This window comes from Grampus griseus, assembly GCF_964374135.1.
Source record: "Grampus griseus genome assembly, chromosome: 7".
NCBI classification, from domain to species: domain Eukaryota; kingdom Metazoa; phylum Chordata; class Mammalia; order Artiodactyla; family Delphinidae; genus Grampus; species Grampus griseus.
This window is the reverse complement of record NC_139001.1, coordinates 99,989,781-100,002,785: the sequence shown is the minus strand read 5'-3', so window position 1 is coordinate 100,002,785 and position 13,005 is coordinate 99,989,781. Positions and strand designations below refer to the sequence as shown.

At 38.8% G+C, this 13,005-nt stretch overlaps 1 protein-coding gene across 2 annotated transcripts in view; it reads right to left on the bottom strand.

The window, feature by feature from the left end:
• The window catches only part of DPP10 (dipeptidyl peptidase like 10), a gene marked incomplete at both ends in the record, with an annotated part of 1,290,793 nt that overhangs the window by 656,205 nt on the left and 621,583 nt on the right, over positions 1-13,005 (bottom strand). The window lies entirely within an intron of this gene.

Here is a 13,005-nt window from a genome sequence, read left to right as displayed (position 1 = left end):
GCGCCTCCTGATTTGGGTCAATGGGCAGGGGTCCTTTAGCCTCCAGCCTGGATTCCCCTGCTAGCTCTCTGGTAAATAATGCCAGTGGAATTCCTAAAGGTTGAATAAAAACAATAATGATGATACTCTGGTACTCACATTTTTCTTTTTTTTCTCTCTCTCTCGCTTTCTTTGGACACGTAGAAAACCCTTCAAATTTTAAGTTCCTTTGCAGCCTTCCCTTCGCTCAACACAACTCTCTCCCTTTCAAAGTTTGTTTATTGAGCACCTATCCTGTGCCAAAAACACTCTCCAAATTCCCCGCCAGCAGGGAGTTTACGTTATAATGTGGGTACCAGGAGCCCGGAGCATGGATACAAATCAATGAGTCAATGTAGCTCTTTGGAGGCTGAATTCCTGTGGGTATAATAGACAATGTCCATCAGTTCCATCCATATGCGCTAGCACGTGGCTTTCCCGGGCTGCTAGAAAGGACCCGCCCAAAGCAGATGGACAAAAAGCATTCTCTGAGTCTCAGGCACAGGCTGACCAGAGACAAGGTGGGAGGAGTTAAATATCCCGTATGACTGGACTTAGAACATGGGTCGTGAGGAGTTTTCAGCAGAAGGGACCTAGCATATGTGGGGGGGAGGGGAACAGAGTAACCTTGAGTCATGTTTTTTTGGCTAAGGACCAACTCCATCCTTGTCCGAGTCACTTAAGTCCAAGAACTAGCCACCTCCTAGCTGAGGGAATGTTGTAGGATAAAAGGAATTGAGCTCCTGCCCTGTTAATTCCTGAAACATGCATTGTCACACTTGTCCTAAGCATTAACTGTCCTAAGCCTTTAAGATGTTTTTTTTTTTTAAAGAAAGCAATGTTCACCAGATTTCTGTAGATTAGAGAATAAAAATAAAATGACTTTCTCTACAAAAAAGGTAGTATTTGACTGGAGAGAGAGCTTGCTTTTCAAAAACAGAGAGTGAAGTGCATATTACTAGTGACCTGTAATATAGTGTGTTGGTCCATTTTGATAGAAATAACTTTGTGATAGGAATAACTCTGCTAGTTGTAAAAGTACAAAACAAAATTTTCAAATGAAACAAAAGTAAAATAGCTGTTGAGCAATTCATCCATTAAATCTGACAATCCAGGTTTTCCCTCACATGTAATATTTTCAGAGAAAGGGAGCTACATTAAAAGTATTTCTGTCTTTATATTTTGCTCTTCTCTTCATTATTTCAGTGTATTCATCCTCTGAATGTGTTTCTATTTTGGACAATTGACTTGACTTGCAGGAATTTAGTTACGTGCAGCAAAGATTTCTGTCCACATGGGACAAGTATAGACTGGAGGGAATTATCCTCATTCTATTTAAGATTACTTATTTGATTGAATTAAGATGTTCAACTTGCATCCATTTTCAGTATTCAGATAAAATTCACTTGGGTCACAATTTAAGATATTAGTTGTATGTTTCATGTATAATGTGTATTTGTGTACATATATCTTTTTTTTGAAGGAAAGCTTCTTTGATTTAATTTGAGTCTGTGTCTTTTTGGTGGGTTCTTATTTTGTCTAAGATAAGAACATTATGTTGTAGCTGTTGGGATCTAAGTTAAGGGCATTAATTAAAACTTAATCACAGGTAAACTGATGTCCCCAACTTAAATACACTATTTTTTGAAATGTGATGCCCTTGAATTACAATGTAGGATTTTCTACTTCATTTATTGAAGAAAAAAGTCTACTGTTCAAGAAGAAAAAAAAAATACCTTACATTCTGAGAGAGAATGTCTCCCGCTGAGTTTTGTATGGTTTCTGACTATAGATTATCGTCTAAAAAAATAAAACACTAATTTACAATCAAACATCTACAAAGTTTTAAAACTACTCAGTTAGATATAATCCTAGTACAGTGTAGAGAAGAGGACCTGTACCAGATTAGATGTTATCAGATTGGCAGGTGCACCCTAGCCCCCATCACACATAGAGGTATGGGCCAGGGTTAAGTCACTGATGTCCTGCCTCTGCTTCCTTATATGATAAAATTCAAAACTTTCGACTAGGTGACCATTAAAATGTCTTCTTTCTCTTAATTTCTTTGACTATATATTAATTTTATGGAGCAAAAGACTATCATCGGAATGATAAATTATACATGTTTAAAACTTAGTGAGACAATTAAGTACTTATACAAATACCAAAAAAAAAAAAAAAATCAGTAGATAAGTAAATTACTTCACAAAGGATCCTTAATATCCACCAAACTTTCCCCTGCTCTCTAGTTACACATAAGTGTATAGTAACAATTCTTGTCTTGATAATATTTTTAGAAATCTGAAAATTAAAATTAATTTATTTACAGATTATCATTTCTGAAAAGTAAAGATCTATTAAAGGAGAGATTTATAAAATATTTTTGATGCGGACCAATTTTAAAGTCTTTATTGAATTTGTTACAATATTGCTGCTGTTTTATGTTTTTGGTTGTTTGGCCACAAAGCATGTGGGATCTTAGCTCCCTGACCAGGGATCGAATCCGCACCCCCTGCATTGGAAGGCAGAGTCTTAACCACTGGACCGCCAGGGAAATCCCAGATTTATAAAATATTTTTGAGTACTTTTTTCATGTATTATCTTTGATGAGCTAGCTCATGGACAACCACTCATTTTATAACACTCAGGCAATGATAAAGGAAGTTTTTCTGCAGATTTCGTGGAATGGAATCAGACTCTTATAACTACAAAAACCTGAAGAGATTGCTCAGCAAAATCCCCTCTATTTTGTTTTATAACTATCCAAACCTTGCAACATGCACATATTATTCAGGAAGATTTCTAGGATTCAGACTCCACTATTCCCTTCCGAACATTTTTACTGCCTCAAATCCTAGTTCCAGGTTCCCATGTAGACATAACCCACTATGTTGCTTCCTCAATATATTGATTTAAATTTCCCAAGTCGCTCAAAAACTTTCTCCATATACAGCATTGTGACCATTTGTGATGTCTTTCTTTCCTTGATATTTGATTCTTTAATAAAAGTGTGATGCCAATGCAGTACATTTCATCTTACCTAGAATTATTAATATGAATAATTGAGGATAGGTTATGAGATTTAGATAATAATTAAATTCATTGAAGATTATCGTTAAAACGCTTAAGCGTCAGTGGCAAACATGGGTTGTTCCAGAATACTTAGGTCATGTGTGCTGTATTCAGTCTTCCATTTCAAAGAGTAGACCCAGGACCATAAAATCCCAGGGTTTAGCCTGGCTAAACCCTGATGTTTTAGAAGACAGAGTCCCTTGAGAATTTATGAAGGCGGGAAGCCTTCACAGACAAACTCTTCAGTTTCAGATCAATTACTTAAGGCAAATAGGGCTCTGTAAGGGCTGATTGCCTGAAATCTCTCCCTTCTTCTTCCTTCTCTCTCTTTCCTGAAGTAAATCTGCAATGTCACATAAAGGCCACTTCGATGAGGATTTCTCTAGCATTAGCCGGTCCTCTGTTGAGTGTCCATAATGAGCACAGCATCAGAAAGACAGTTCATGAGCTGTGCCTTCAGAGACCTGGCCTGAAACGTGCCCAATTAGCTTTTCGGAGATCAAGAAATAGCTTCAGTTCACATATTCCACTATCATTTGCTTTCGATTTATAAATCATCTCTACTCACCTCAATCAGCTTCTTGAATTCCCCAAAGCGCGTATCATGTCATTGGGCAGAAAACCAGTATGCTGAGCAATCCTCAGAAATAAGATATATATTGGAAGCTCTAACCAGTAAACTATCACAAAAATATATTAATAAAAAAGAAAGAAAAAGAAGCAGGGTCACTACGTATTTGAGTGATATCCATGCACACTGCTCATCCAGTTCTAAGAAGCTCTTGGCGTTAATTTAACTAAACTTGTTGTCAGTCTCTGTCTATGATAGGAACTTTCCTGTTGTAAAAATTCATAGCCCAATTATGATCTCTGGTGGAAGCAGACAGAGTTGCAATACCCTGAGAGCCATTCTTGTTGCTCACTGGAAACCAGAAGATATTGACAAACTGCTCATTCGCACTAAGACCCAGCGCTGTACAGTCCCCTTCGTTGTTACATTAACACACCTCGAATCTTCCTTTACCCCCAACAGCCCTCTGTGCCATATCATATATAAGGGTATTAAGACAGGGAAACAATGAACATGACTTTTCCCATGTAATATTTTCTCTCCAATGTATAGCTGAATCACAACACCAAAACATCTAGAATGTGGGCAATTTACCTGTTATCATGATTATTTTTACCTAGATGCTTTCAAGGGATCTGTGTTTATTTATTTGATTTTTTTAAAGAGTAATTATTTAATGAATTGGTTGTTAGCATTGTAAAAAAAATACCTTCTCTTTCTTTCTGTTGATAATTTTTTTTCCTGATCTTCCTATTTCTTTAGAAATGAAATCAACTTTCCTGAATCAGATGTTGTCCACAAATGACAGAAAGATTGTCAGATGTGGAAGAGTACTTAGAAACATTGGCATAACGTTTGTTCTTTTCAGATAATGTGTCTGTGATAGATAAATTTCTCTGAACTTGATATTTCTCCCTTTCTAACCAAGGCTTGATTTTCTAATGATTCAAAATAACCTCTTTATCTTTTGTCCTTGGAAAGTACATTATAATTGAGACTTCTCCTACACTCAGACTTCATAATGGTTACCTAACTTCTTTCCTTATATAATTCCCAGAATAGCACAAAGCACATTTCCCATTCAGAGAAATATTTAATAAATTGAAAGAGAAAACTTTTACAGTGAGATCTTGACTAATTTTGGAGAGAAGAGAGAATTTCCATCTTTTGTGCCAATTTCACCATGCTAAATGTATTTTTAAGAATTTAGCGCTAGATTCAAACTCCCTTATGAATTTTCCTCCTGAAAACAAAAGATAGTCTAGTCTAAGATTTAGGTGAAAAGCCTCCAGACGATTCACTAACATTAAAGGGCCCCTGGCATTCTTCTCCCACTACTACCACTAGAGTTTCTACCACTAGCACTTCTTCTTCTATCATCTCCAAAGGAAACTGAGGCCAAGTCCTTGGATTCCCAGCCAGTCCTTTCACCCCAGAGTCACCTGTTTAGATTTTACAAATATAGTTCCAGGATATCTTGGGGTGTGACCTCTATTGAAATGAGGCACATAAAATACATCTCTCATTACTAACCACTATTTAACTCTGTTTAACCTAATAGCCTAGATGGGTTGCCTGCTATTTTTGCAGATCACTTCTTATATCCTTATATTCATCTATTTATCTGTCACCTACATCTATCAATATTTGGGAAGATAATTGAGTCACTTAATATCTGTCTTATCAATTTAAATATTTATTAACTCTGTGTATCTTTATTCAAATCTAAAAAGGAGAAAGAGGAAGAAGAGATCAAGGAAAAGTGGGAAGAGAAAAAGAGGGGAAAAGACAAAAGAATGATTTCTAAAGCTATTAGGGATATTTGGGTATATTAAGTCTTTTGTATTTTTGTTAATGTTTTCATAAAAATTGTGAAATACCTTAATTCCTTTTGGTTAGGTCTAAAGTATAGCTCCTGCCATTGTTTTATTTTATGTATTCATACAATTTTAGAAAGCATAGTCCAAATTTTAATTTCCTTATCCTCTCTAGTTGATTTATATTTGATATTTTTCAACCAATATCAAGCCTATATTGTCTTGTAATGTTTATCATTTTTGCACTTAACAATTGACTACACGCGTCAGTGGAGGAGGTAGAGAGAATCTGTACTAAATATCACAGTTTATACAAATCAATGACTAGAGAAATACCATTTAATTAGCTATTTTATTGAGTCAGCAGTGTTGATATGTGTTTAATCCTACTTGATCAAAATAGCCTCATAGGATGGACGGGCAGTCTCTCTTGTGGTCTCCTACCCCTCCCTATGGAGAAGCCATCCACTCACTTGTCCATCTTCCCAAACGAAGTTGATGTATTAGGACTCAGCTCCTCTCACATCCTTTCCTAACTCAACTTCACAGAGGCACTCCTTGTTAATACTACTTCTAGTGTATAAATCACTGCACAATTTATGCCTTTATTCTGTACTAGCTTGCTCAGAATTCTAATTGTCACAAGAGACATTTTATCTTTCTACTACACTGTAATTTGCGGGGGTTGGGGGAGAAATCCTGTTGGGGGCAGAGGTACAGTTTCTGCGTGTGCAGGGGTTGTGGGTAGGAGTCTACATCAGTCTCGTTGCTTAAGAAAAGGGGCCTTGGAGGAAATATACTTTGAAAGAAAATAATTCTTCTCCTCACCACTTCAATAGTAAGCCCTCTCAGAATCTCCTATGAACTTACTTTTTATTTAATATTGAACAGTGTCACCCAGGGAAAATACCTTTTCTCTGTCTCCCTGTTGTCTCAGAATATTTTATCTTTTTCTATTTAACATGTAGGAATTATATAATCTTGATAATCCTCTGATCTGCTGAGTCTGGATATGGGTGAAGGCTCACCAGATACTGCTGTGTTTCAAAACATTAAGTGAAAGCCAAATAAACTTGGAATTTTCCACTGCTTATGAGCAGATATTATGTGTTATAAAATACATAGTATTTTACAGTGCTGAGCCTCCAGTGCTGAGAACTCACAGGGAAAAATGAATTTGGAGATAAGCATTATATTGGCAATGCTGCTCTTAAGGTATTCTATCTTCCCCCTAGGATATAAATCTTATACTGAATTTGAGGAAGGAGGAGCTATACTGGGTAAAATTATGAGGAAATGTTGACATTGAATACAATGTTTTGTTATCTTAATATAGTTTGAATTTCTGTAGCCTGTTCCATATAATGCCAAAACTACCACAAGGTCGATAGAATCTTCTAGAATTATGCCCAACCTCGGAGCATTTTTATTTTTGTTTTGCATCCTCTGCAAACATTTTAAACAAGGTTGTTTGTCTGATTTACTAGTCTTTGGACCACATATTCAAAAAGAGGGTAATAGGAATTACCATAGGATGAGATACACAAATAATAGCAAGAAGGGAAAATATATAACCTTATAAATGGAAAAGAGAAGATTTGGACCTCCACTTAAAATGACAGAACAACTTAGTACCATTTAGTGTTGTGGGGGGAGGCGAAAAGGGGCAAGCATCCCTCTGCAACTCAGTAGGATCACAGAGTATAACCATATTATAGCATAGTAAAGTTGATGGTCAAAATGACGATTCAAAAAAAAAAAAAAAAGGAAAATTGGCTTCGCATACTTTCTTTAAAAGACAAGGTTATTTGGGGAAGACGGACTGTGGTGATGCCCGCATGCGTTTAGGCTGGATGAGAACTAGACATCAAAACCAAAAAGCACAACATTTACAACAAATCCAGATAAGAAAACACCTCTACTAATCCCTAAATACCAAAAACCGCACAGCCTGAGTGCCCTTGGTATCTATATGGGAGAAAGCAGAGGGAAGCAGTAGGGCAAATGACATACCTACAATCCCAAAATATTCAAGGAGAGAGCCCCAAAATAGTCAGTGAATATTCACCAGAAAGCACAGTGTATCAATATAAAAATAACTAGGAGAGGTTTTGTGCATTCCAATAGTGAGTGAAAGGAAAGGGACTCTGCTGGGAGTCGATTTCCCATCGAGCTCTCCCCTTTCTGCAGGTCTCACTGGCAAGAATGGTCTTTTGTTCTAGAGTATCTTTTAAAGAATACTTGTAGAGCAATTATCCTGGAAAGAGGGAACAGTGTCTCTCTCTGGAACAAAAGGAAAGCATATTTTCTTCCCATTGTAAGAGATTTGGTTTTCTTAAGCTTAGGATTCCTCTTCTATAACCCACTGTGTGAACCAACATCCATCTCGGTCCAATCACTCACCTCCATGGGACTTGGGGAAAAAGGGAGCTCACACAAAGATGATGATGTTTATGCTCTTTGCTGTACTGAAGTAGTAAAGTTCTTTGTCTCTGACCCAAGAGTCTCATATTTTTTGAAAATATCCATAAAACTGGTAGGTTAACTTGTTACCTTGTAAGCCTTGTAAAATCTCAGACACTTCACAGCTCTTAACAAGCCAGGGTCAAAGTCTAAGGTGGCTAGAGCAGCCTAGATCCTTTGAACTTTTAAAGTTGACTTGCCAGGGCTTCTTTCAAATACAGGACCCCATGATAAGGAAAAACTACTAGAAGTGGAATCAATTAGCACTACCTGAAAACAAAACAGATTTAATTTGAAGTTAGAAAACCTGTCTGAACTTTTAACTATCTAAAAGTTCAAGAAAACTACATTCATATATAAAAATGAGTAGACAAAAAACTATCACAGTCATATTCCATTTAAAGATTAGCCTTAAAAACAAACTTCCTACAAGAAAGAAAGGGAATAATATCCCAACAGATCAAGGATTGGCAAACTATAGCCCACTGACCAAATCCAGCCCACTTCTTATTTTTATAAATAAAGTTTTATTGGAATATAGCCATGCTTATTCATTTATACATCGCCTATGATTGTTTTTAAGCTGCAATGACAGTGTTAAGCATTGTGGCAGAGAACAAATGACCTACAAAGCGTAAAATATTTACTTTCTAGCACTTTACAGGAATTTCACCAACTTCTGCTATTGACAAAGAAAGTTTTCCAAAAAAAGTCATGCTCAAAATATTTTCAAAACTATAACACACCATTGCAACATGAGCTAAAGGAGATTTAAAAAATCATACAATATATGAAAAATAACAATCAGAATTTTAAAAACTCTGAAATAAAGGGACAGAACTCAAGAAAGAATTAGAAATTGTTGAAAAGTCATTAGAAATAAAGACTACTCTAGGAGTAACATAAGAGCAACTAAGCACAACAAATGATACTCCAAGGAAAATCAGGTGGGAAGGAAAAAATGATAAGAACCAAAGAGTTTTCAAGAGAAGATGGCGTAAGAGTAAGACGCAGAGATCACCTTCCTCCCCACAGATACATCAGAAATACATCTACACGTGGAACAACTCCTACAGAACACCCACTGATCACTGGCAGAAGACCTCAGACCTCCCAAAAGGCAAGAAACTCCCCACGTACCCGGGTAGGGCAAAAGAAAAAAGAATAAACAGAGACAAATAATAGGGACGGGACCTGCACCAGTGGGAGACAGTTGTGAAGGAGAAATGGTTTCCACACACTAAAAAGCCCCTTCGCGGGCGGAGACTGCGGGTGGCGGAGGCGGGACGCTTTGGAGCCACCGAGGAGAGCGCAGCAACAGGGGTGCAGAGGGAAAAGCGGAGAGATTCCCGCACAGAATATTGGTGCCACCCAGCACTCACCAGTCCGAGAGGCTTGTCTGCTCACCCGCCGGGGTGGGCGGGGCTGGGAGCTGAGGCTCGGGCTTCGGAGGTCGGATCCCTGGGAGAGGACTGGGGTTGGCGGCATGAACACAGCCTGAAGGGGTACAGTGCGCCACGGCTACCCGGGAGGGAGTCGGGGAAAAAGTCTGGAGCTGCCGAAGAGGCAAGAGACTTTTTCTCCCCTCTGTTTCCTGGTGCGCGAGGAGAGGGGATTAAGAGCGCTGCTTAAAGGAGCTCCAGAGACGGGCGCGAGCCGCGGCTAAAAGCGCGGACCGCAGAGACGGGCATGAGACGCTAAGGCTGCTGCTGCCGCCACCAAGAAGCCTGTGTGCGAGCACAGGTCACTCTCCACACCTCCCTTCCGGGGAGCCTGTGCAGCCCGCCACTGCCAGGGTGCCGTGACCTAGGGACAACTTACCCAGGAGAACACACGTCGCACCTCAGGCTGGTGCAACGTCACGCCGGCCTCTGCCGCCTCAGGCCCGCCCCGCCCTCCGTGCCCCGCCCTCCCCCCCGGCCTGAGTGAGCCAGAGTCCCCGAATCAGCGGCTCCTTTAACTCCGTCCTGTCTGAGCGAATAACAGACGCCCTCCGGTGACCTACACGCAGAGGCGGGGCCAAATCCAAAGCTGAACCCCGGGAGCTGTGCGAACAAAGAAGAGAAAGGGAAATCTCTCCCAGCAGCCTCAGAAGCAGCGGATTGAAGCTCCACAATCAACTTGATGTACCCTGCATCTGTGGAATACATGAATAGAAAACGAATCATCCCAAATTGAGGAGGTGGACTTTGGGAGCAAGGTAGATTATTTTTTTCCCCTTTTCCTCTTTTTGTCAGTGTGTATGTGTATGCTTCTGTGTGAGATTTTGTCTGTATAGCATTGCTTACACCATTTGTCCTAGGGTTCTGACTGTCCGGTTTCTTCTTCTTAATAATTTTTTTTTTATTTGAATAACTTTATTTTATTTTATCCTACTTTATTTTATCCCCTTCCTTCCTTCCTTCCTTCCTTCCTTCCTTCCTTCCTTTCTTTCTCCATTTCTTCCTTTCTTTCTTATTTTTTCTCCCTTTTATTCTGAGCTGTGTAGATGAAAGGCTCTTGGTGCTCCAGCCAGGAGTCAGTGCTGTGTCTCTGAGGTGGGAGAGCCAACTTCAGGACACTGGTACACAAGAGACCTCCCAGCTCCACAAAATATCAAAAAGCGAAAATCTCCCAGAGATCTAAACTCAACGCCAAGACCCAGCTCCACTCAGCGACCAGCAAGCTACAGCACTGGACACCCTATGTCAAACAACTAGCAAGAAGGAACACAGCCCCATCCATTAGCAGAGAGGCTGCCTAAAATCATAATAAGGCTACAGACACCCCAAAACACAACACCAGACGTGGACCTGCCCACCAGAAAGACAAGATCCAGCCTCATCCACCAGAACACAGGCACTAGTCGCCTCCACCAGGAAACCTACACAATCCACTGAACCAACCTTAGCCACTGGGGACAGACACCAAAAACAATGGGAATATGAACCTGCAGCCTGCAAAAAGGAGATCCCAAACACAGTAAGATAAGCAAAATGAAAAGACAGAAAAACACACAGCAGATGAAGGAGCAATGTAAAAGCCCACCAGACCTAACAAATGAAGAGGAAATAGGCAGTCTACCTGAAAAAGAATTCAGAATAATGATAGTAAAGTTGATCCAAAATCTTGGAAATAGAATAGAGAAAATGCAAGAAACATTTAACAAGGACCTAGAAGAACTAAAGAGGAAACAAGCAATGATGAACAACACAATAAATGAAATTTAAAATACTCTAGATGGGATCAATAGCAGAATAACTGACGCAGAAGAATGGATAAGTGACCTGGAAGATAAAATAGTGGAAATAACTACTGCAGAGCAGAATAAAGAAAAAAGAATGAAAAGAACTGAGGACAGTCTCAGAGACCTCTGGGACAACATTTAATGCACCAACATTCATATTATAGGGGTCCCAGAAGAAGAAAAGAAAAAGAAAGGGACTGAGAAAATATTTGAAGAGATTATAGTTGAAAACTTCCCTAATATGGGAAAGGAATAGTTAATCAAGTCCAGGAAGCACAGAGAGTCCAATACAGGGTAATTCCAAGGAACACACCAAGACAACATATTAATCAAACTATCAAAAATTAAATACAAAGAAAACATATTAAAAGCAGCAAGGGAAAAACAACAAATAACACACAAGGGAATCCCCATAAGGTTAACAGCTGATCTTTCAGCAGAAACTCTGCAAGCCAGAAGGGAGGGGCAGGACATATTTAAAGTGATGAAGGAGAAAAACCTACAACCAAGATTACTCTACCCAGCAAGGATCTCATTCAGATTTGATGGAGAAATTAAAACCTTTACAGACAAGCAAAAGCTGAGAGTTCAGCACCACCAAAGCAGCTTTACAACAAATGCTAAAGGAACTTCTCTAGGCAAGAAACACAAGAGAAGGAAAAGACCTACAATAACAAACCCAAAACAATTAAGAAAATGGGAATAGGAACATACATATCGATAATTACCTTGAATGTAAATGGATTAAATGCTCTTACCAAAAGACACAGACTGGCTGAATGGATTCAAAAACAAGACCCATATATATGTTGTTTACAGGAGACCCACTTCAGACCTAGGGACACACACAAATTCAAAAAGAGTCGTGTACCACAATGTTCATTGCAGGTCTATTTACAATAGCCAGGAGATGGAAGCAACCTAAGTGTCCATCGACAGATGAATGGATAAAGATGTGGCACATATATACAATGGAATATTACTCAGCCATAGAAAGAAACGAAATTGAGTTATTTGTAGTGAGGTGGATGGACCTGGAGTCTGTCATACAGAGTGAAGTTAAGTCAGAAGGAGAAAAACAAATACCATATGCTAACACATATATATGGAATCTAAGAAAAAGAAATGTCATGAAGAGCCTAAGGGTAGGACAGGAATAAAGACACAGACCTACTAGAGCATGGACTTGAAGATATGGGGAGGGGGAAGGGTAAGCTGTGACAAAGTGAGAGAGTGGCATGCACATATATACACTACCAAACGTAGGGTGGATAGCTAGTGGGAAGCAGCCTCATGGCACAGGGAGATCAGCTAGGTGGTTTGTGACCACCTAGAGTGGTGGGATAGGGAGGGTGGTTGCAAGGGAGACACAAGAGGGAAGAGATATGGAAACATATGTATATGTATAACTGATTCACTTTATTGTAAAGCAGAAACTAACACACCATTGTAAAGCAATTATACTCCAATAAAGATGTTAAAATAAATAAATAAAAATAATTTGGCAAAAAAAAAAGACCCATGAGAAAGCAACAAATATTGTTCATGGAAAGGAAGATCCAACATACAGATTATGGGAGTTCCTGAGTGGGAGAACAAATCAAGGGGAGTGTAGGGGGGAAGAAATACTAAAAACAACAATTTAAGAAAGTGATCTGGACATTGAAAAAACAATTTAAACTACTTATTCAAAAATCATATAGTATGCCTGGGATTATTAACACAGCACAGTCAATACCAAGTAAAATTAAGGGATCTTAAAGGAAAATAAATATTTATTTGGGCATCTAGGCAAAAAAAACACTTAAAAAGTAAATAATATTATATTATCATTAGAT